Raw genomic sequence first — 6,000 nt, 5'->3', positions numbered from 1 at the left:
TACTTACATTTTACACAATGTCCCACCTTCATTGGAACTGGGGTTGTATTCATTTATGTACAATGACAATGCAGGCCCTTCTTCCCTTCTTTACCCCCCCCCCCCCAAACACACAAACATTCTGGTACCTCTATACTGGTATACCCAGCCCAGTCTCACTTTTTTTTTCGTCCTCCCATCACAAAATTAATCAAATTTTTCTTGACAGGTTTTTTTAACTGACTATTACTGACCCTACTCCTACCCCCAACCATAACCTTAACCATAACCTAACCCTACTACTTCTCCCAACTCTAACTATAACCACCCTGACCCCCGCTGCACTTTTAATTACGTGCACCCGTCATGGAATGAATTAGAATAAATTTGTGCTCCCACTTTTCGTGACGAACCAATAGATTAATGTATATTTCGTGCTGCTGAATCACGACATGCCATAAGACTGGCTTGATTAGATATAAGCATAAACCTTCTTCTGTGATTGTGACCCACTTCTAAAAATGTAATCATTAGTGTTGTTTTTGGTCAACCAACATCAAGCACCAGAGGGAGTTTTTCCTGAACACTGTAAACTGTATGCTTGCTTGGGGGTGGGGGGGTTGGTAAGGTTAGACGTTACCCATGTGAAACACCTTAATGTAGCGTTGTTGTGATTTGGCGCTAAATAAATCAACTCAATTGATTGAAGTTAGGTCCAAATTGTACTCCTAAGCATGAAGACACAAACACATGCAAACTTTTGTTTAACTGCTTACACACCTGTTCTGTCCCCAAGAAAAATATATTTTTTTCTAAATGAAGCATTGACTTTAACCGAGGCCATGAATCTGTGTCAAACATAAGGCACAGATGTTTTACTCTCAGTGCCCCTTCTTGTTTTATTTTGAATGGTAGAAAATCAGCTGAAAGATCCTGCGACCAAATTCTGGGAACAAAGGTTTAAAAGTGATGTTGGGTTCCCTGATGGATTTTGAATATTTTTACTTGGACTGCCCTCTTCAAACTTCCGGACATTTTTGGGAGGGGGCAACAAAGGTGAGAAAAGGGTCAAAATTTAAAATTGTCCCAATTGTGTGAATTTGCATATCAAATTGCTCGTCTACTCATAACGATTCCAAAAATATATAGTTTGTTATGCATCCAACCTCAAATGCGGGCCCTATGGCTCGAACTATCAAAAGATCAACAAACTTTTGATAATATGAAAATTTGGTAACAACGGTTAACCTTGACCAATTTTGATGATATTGGTGTCTAATCATATGTTTTCCTACATGTAAAATTCATTTAAGTGCTTTTGAAAAATATAAATGATAAGCTTGACCTTGTAATTTCAAAATGGCTACCATTATTTGTACAAAAATGTAAGAATTAAATGTCAAACATACCTTGGTTTATCACATCGTCTTACTCAGTGTTGTATCCATCAGATGCAAAGTCAGAGTCACTGTAACAAGCACTGGTTTCTGAATCTGTGTCAGATTCTGCAATGTCAATTGTTCCAACACTAAGCAGATGTTCAGGGAGTGTTGGTTAGGAATAATGCAATGGAGAACATTTACCCTGTTGTAATTTACATCAATGTCGTAAACATCACCAAACTTTGGTAAGCCTTTCCAGTCAAGTAATTCGTTCTTCATTGTCTCCCATGCGTCTGGAAAAATGTTGGTTTTGTATTCATCACATTCATTGCACAGAATACACATTCCACTACTTTTACACTCCATCTAATTTCCTTTTTCTGTTTGCTTTTGCTTTCAAAACTGGCATTGATCCTATTGCTGACATTGTTGTATGACGAGCTTAACATGTTTTAGATAAATCAAAGAATGTACAGAAAAAAAGGAAAATTATATCTCAGCCTTTAGACCTCTACATGGTTCTTTTATAACAATGAACAAATTAAAAAAAAAAAACTCAAAGTTTAATGTACTAGTGATCTTCACAAATTCTTGCTATGAGTGTATATACGTGTATTGACAACAGTAAGCGTTTGGGAACTGAGGACACTAATTGTGAGGGTCATGACTGGGTATAAAAGGAGCATCCCCAAAAGGCTCAGCCATTCACAAGCAAAGATGGAGAGAGAATCACCACTTTGTGAACAACTGCATGAAAAAATAGTCCAACAGTTTAAGAACAATGTTTCTCAATGTTCAGTTGCAAGGAATTTAGGGATTCCATCATCTACAGTCCATAATATAATCAGAAGATTCAGAGAATCTGGAGAACTTTCTACATGTAAGCGGCAAGGCCGAAAACCAACATTGAATGCACGTGACCTTCGATCCCTCAGGCAGCACTGCATTAAAAACTGACATCATTGTGTAAAGGATCTTACCGTGTCGGCTCAGGAACACTTCAGAAAGCCATTGTCAGTTAACAGAGTTCGTCGCTACATCTAAAAGTGCAAGTTAAAACTCTACCATGTAAAGCGAAAGCCATACATCAACAACATCCAGAAACACCGCCGCCTTCTCTGGGCCCAAGCTCATTTCAAATGGACAGATGCAAAGTGGAAAAGTGTGCTGTGGTCTGAAGAGTCCACATTTCAAATTGTTTTTGGAAATCATGGATGTTGTGTCCTCTGGACAAAAGAGGAAAAACACCATCAGATTGTTACCAGCGCAAAGTTCAAAAGCCAGCATCTGTGATGGTATGGGGGTGTGTTAGTGCCCATGGCCTGGGCAACTTACATAGCTGTGATGGCACCATCAATGCTGAAAAGTACATCCAGGTTTTGATGCAACACATGCTGCCATCCAAGCGATGTCTTTTTCAGGGACATCCCTGCTTATTTCAGCAAGACAATGCCAAGCCACATTCTGCACGTGTTACAACAGCGTGGCTTCGTAGTAAAAGAGTGCAAGTACTAGACTGGCCTGCCTGCAGTCCAGACCTGTTGCCCTTTGAAAATGTGTGGAGCATTATGAAGTGCAAAAACAACAGAGACCCAGGACTGTTCAACACTGAAGTCGTGCATCAAGCAAGAATGGGAAAGAATTCCACCTACAAAGCTTCAACAATTAGTGTCCTCAGTTCTCAAACGCTTATTGAGTGTTGTTAGAAGGAAAGGTGATTTAACACAGTGGTAAACATACCACTGTCCCAACCTTTTTGAAACGTGTTGCAGGCATCCATTTCAAAATGAGCAAATATTTGCGCAAAAACATTAAAGTTTATCAGTTTGAACATTAAATATCTTGCCTTTGTGCTGTATTCAATTGAATGTAGGTTGAAGAGGATTTGCAAATCACTGTATTGTTTTTATTTACATTTTTCACAACGTATCAACTTCATTGGAATTGGGGTTGTACAAGTGCAAGTTAAAACTCTACCATGCAAAGCGAAAGCTATACATCAACAACATCCAGAAATGCCACCGCCTTCTCTGGGCCTGAGCTCATTTGAAATGGACAAAGTGGAAAAAGTGTGCTGTGGTCTGATGAGTCCACATTTCAAATTGTTTTTGGAAATCATGGACGTTGTTGTACATTGACAGATTTTCTTATTAGTTATAAATATTATATCAAAGTGAAAGCTAAAAATAACATTTTACTTACCAATAGAAAGCCAATGCGATCAATACGTATATTTCTTGAAGACAAGTGTCACACAAGAGGGTATCACATCTGTGACGTTCAGTTTGTCAATTACAAGTAAATCATATTAATGTATCATACACGTATGGTTATTGTTAGAGCTATTTTTGCATTTTAATTGAAAATGCATATTTGTATATTTAGATTTAAAATTCCATTAATATTTGTACAAACCTCTCCACCACGATAAGGTGACGGTTCCTGGAGAGGCTTTGTAATAGAATTTTGTGTTAATTTGTGAAAATTTATGTGAGAACTTAGAAACATAATTGCTCTAATGTGATGCAATCTGATTGGCTGCCGAGTTTACTAAAAACATTAGGACGCATGGGAGAGGGCAGAAGCCTCGAGCCTACGAGCATCACAGTCTTTTGACTGTCACGCTACTTACTTTAGAAGTCAGGAATTCGTCTTTTGTTTTGTATGATTTTAAGTTTTAGTAAAGATACAAACATAGAAGAAAAGCTTGGATTCAAGACCTTTCATTTATTATATAGTGCATGAAATAAGGTCATGATCCACAAAGCAGGGCACTGAACTCTTAAGATAGTAATGAAACACATGAAAGGTTGTTATGAGGTAGACCTACTTGTCTTCAAAGTTTCAGTTTGATTTAATACATTATTTATGAACTTGAATAATAATCAGACTATTAAACAGCTTTTTGAAGCCTTGTTTCTTCACATGCCCAGTCATCCTCATTGACCAATTTCACTTCAGTGTTTACTAAGACTGCTCATCACTATTAATCATAATCTGCACAAAATTTGAAATTGTTACAGGTTTCCATTTTGCAGAATTTTCATTCTTTTACAGACCATAATTTCTGCCAGTTTTTAATACCCAGTATTGGCTTAAATTTCACTTTTCATTTTGAAAAGTGAAATCATAGTTATTTTGAAATTTCAAGCCCAAGACTTCCATTTTTATTTTTCAAGTGCTTAGATGAATTTCTGATGCTGAAAAACATATGAGTAGACACAAGTATTATCAAAATTGATCATGGTTAAGGGCCCCTTCACACATAGTGCGAATTTGGTCATTTGCGCATAAAGTACGTATGAAGCAGGAATCGTATGCAAAACGTGTAGAATCGTAGCTGCTTCTAAGAGTATGGTCACGGGGTCGACAGACTGTTCTTTTACTAGCGATAAGAGCCATCATACTGATCTCTGTTATCAAGTTTGACACACAGAGGTATTTGACTTTGAGCTTCAGTAACATTGTCTAAACATGTGACATTTGCAAAATTGCACTATTTTTTGTAAGAAAGTGTGGGAATGTTAGGGCAGAAATAAACTACATACTGTATCCATCAGAGAGTTTTCTAGTCCTTACAATATTTGGTAAAGTCCTTTTCTACAGTCCCTGCTGTGACAGGCATTTTAGATTATTTAATAAATAACAGACAAGGGATAAAGGTGATTTGGTTCTTTATTTGTAGTTCATTTAGGGCCATTCACTATCGATGTTTCCTTCAGTCATTCTGGTTTGCCCCTCTGGAAAAATAGAAAAAGTTCACAAAAGTATGACATATTTTCTGAAAAAAAAAAAAAAAAAAATGAATTCCTACATGAAATGCATAAACCTACACATGTAACTTGACAGATATCTTTTGTGGAGGTAAAAAAAAAAAAGGTATAAAATTTACAGCAGGTCTATTCAGTTGTCTTGAACCCTGAGTGGAGTGTTGTTATTACTCTCATGTGAGTTTTATCTCCTTTTCACTTAAAAATAGTGTTGTAGAGTTAAAAATTTGTGTCTGACAGAGGTCTATAAAACTTCAATTAGCTTTTAGGAATGCATTATACACAAAACATGCTTCCCCATTAACTTTTATTGTTAGGAAAATTCTGCAGCTGCTCTGCTTTGTGTAAGACCGATCCTGCCAGATCTCAGAAGCTAAGTTGTGTAGGTCCTGATCAGTACTCGGATGGGAGGCCTCTTAAGCCCCTTTCACACCAGGCCTGCTTCGAGTTGCGTTGTGCAGCGTCATGACGATGCCACGTGGATGCAATCTAGTGCCGAGACGATGTAGCTCAACGCCAGAACACCGCGAAGGACGCAAGGGACGAATCGAATCGGACACCAAAAATTAAACGTTTAATTTTTTTGCGTCCTGTGCTTGATGCATTAAGGAAGTAGTTTCAACACAAGTTGGGGCAAAGCAACGGTACTCAATGTGAGTGGAAGCCACACTCTCACAATGGGCCTCATGTATCAAAGTTGCGCACTTGTGGTGTAAATTTACAGCGTAAACTTGAAATACACCAAAGTCGCCGTGACATGTATCAAGCAGTGCGCACCTGCCCATTTCTGGTGTACGCCTGACGTGATCTTGATAAATGCGGCGGGTGGAAACGACCATAATTATAATGAACACTCCCATAAATATTCA

The sequence above is a fragment of the Thalassophryne amazonica genome, chromosome 7 (genome assembly GCF_902500255.1).
Source record: "Thalassophryne amazonica chromosome 7, fThaAma1.1, whole genome shotgun sequence".
NCBI lineage: Eukaryota > Metazoa > Chordata > Actinopteri > Batrachoidiformes > Batrachoididae > Thalassophryne > Thalassophryne amazonica.
This window is presented reverse-complemented; position numbering follows the sequence as displayed.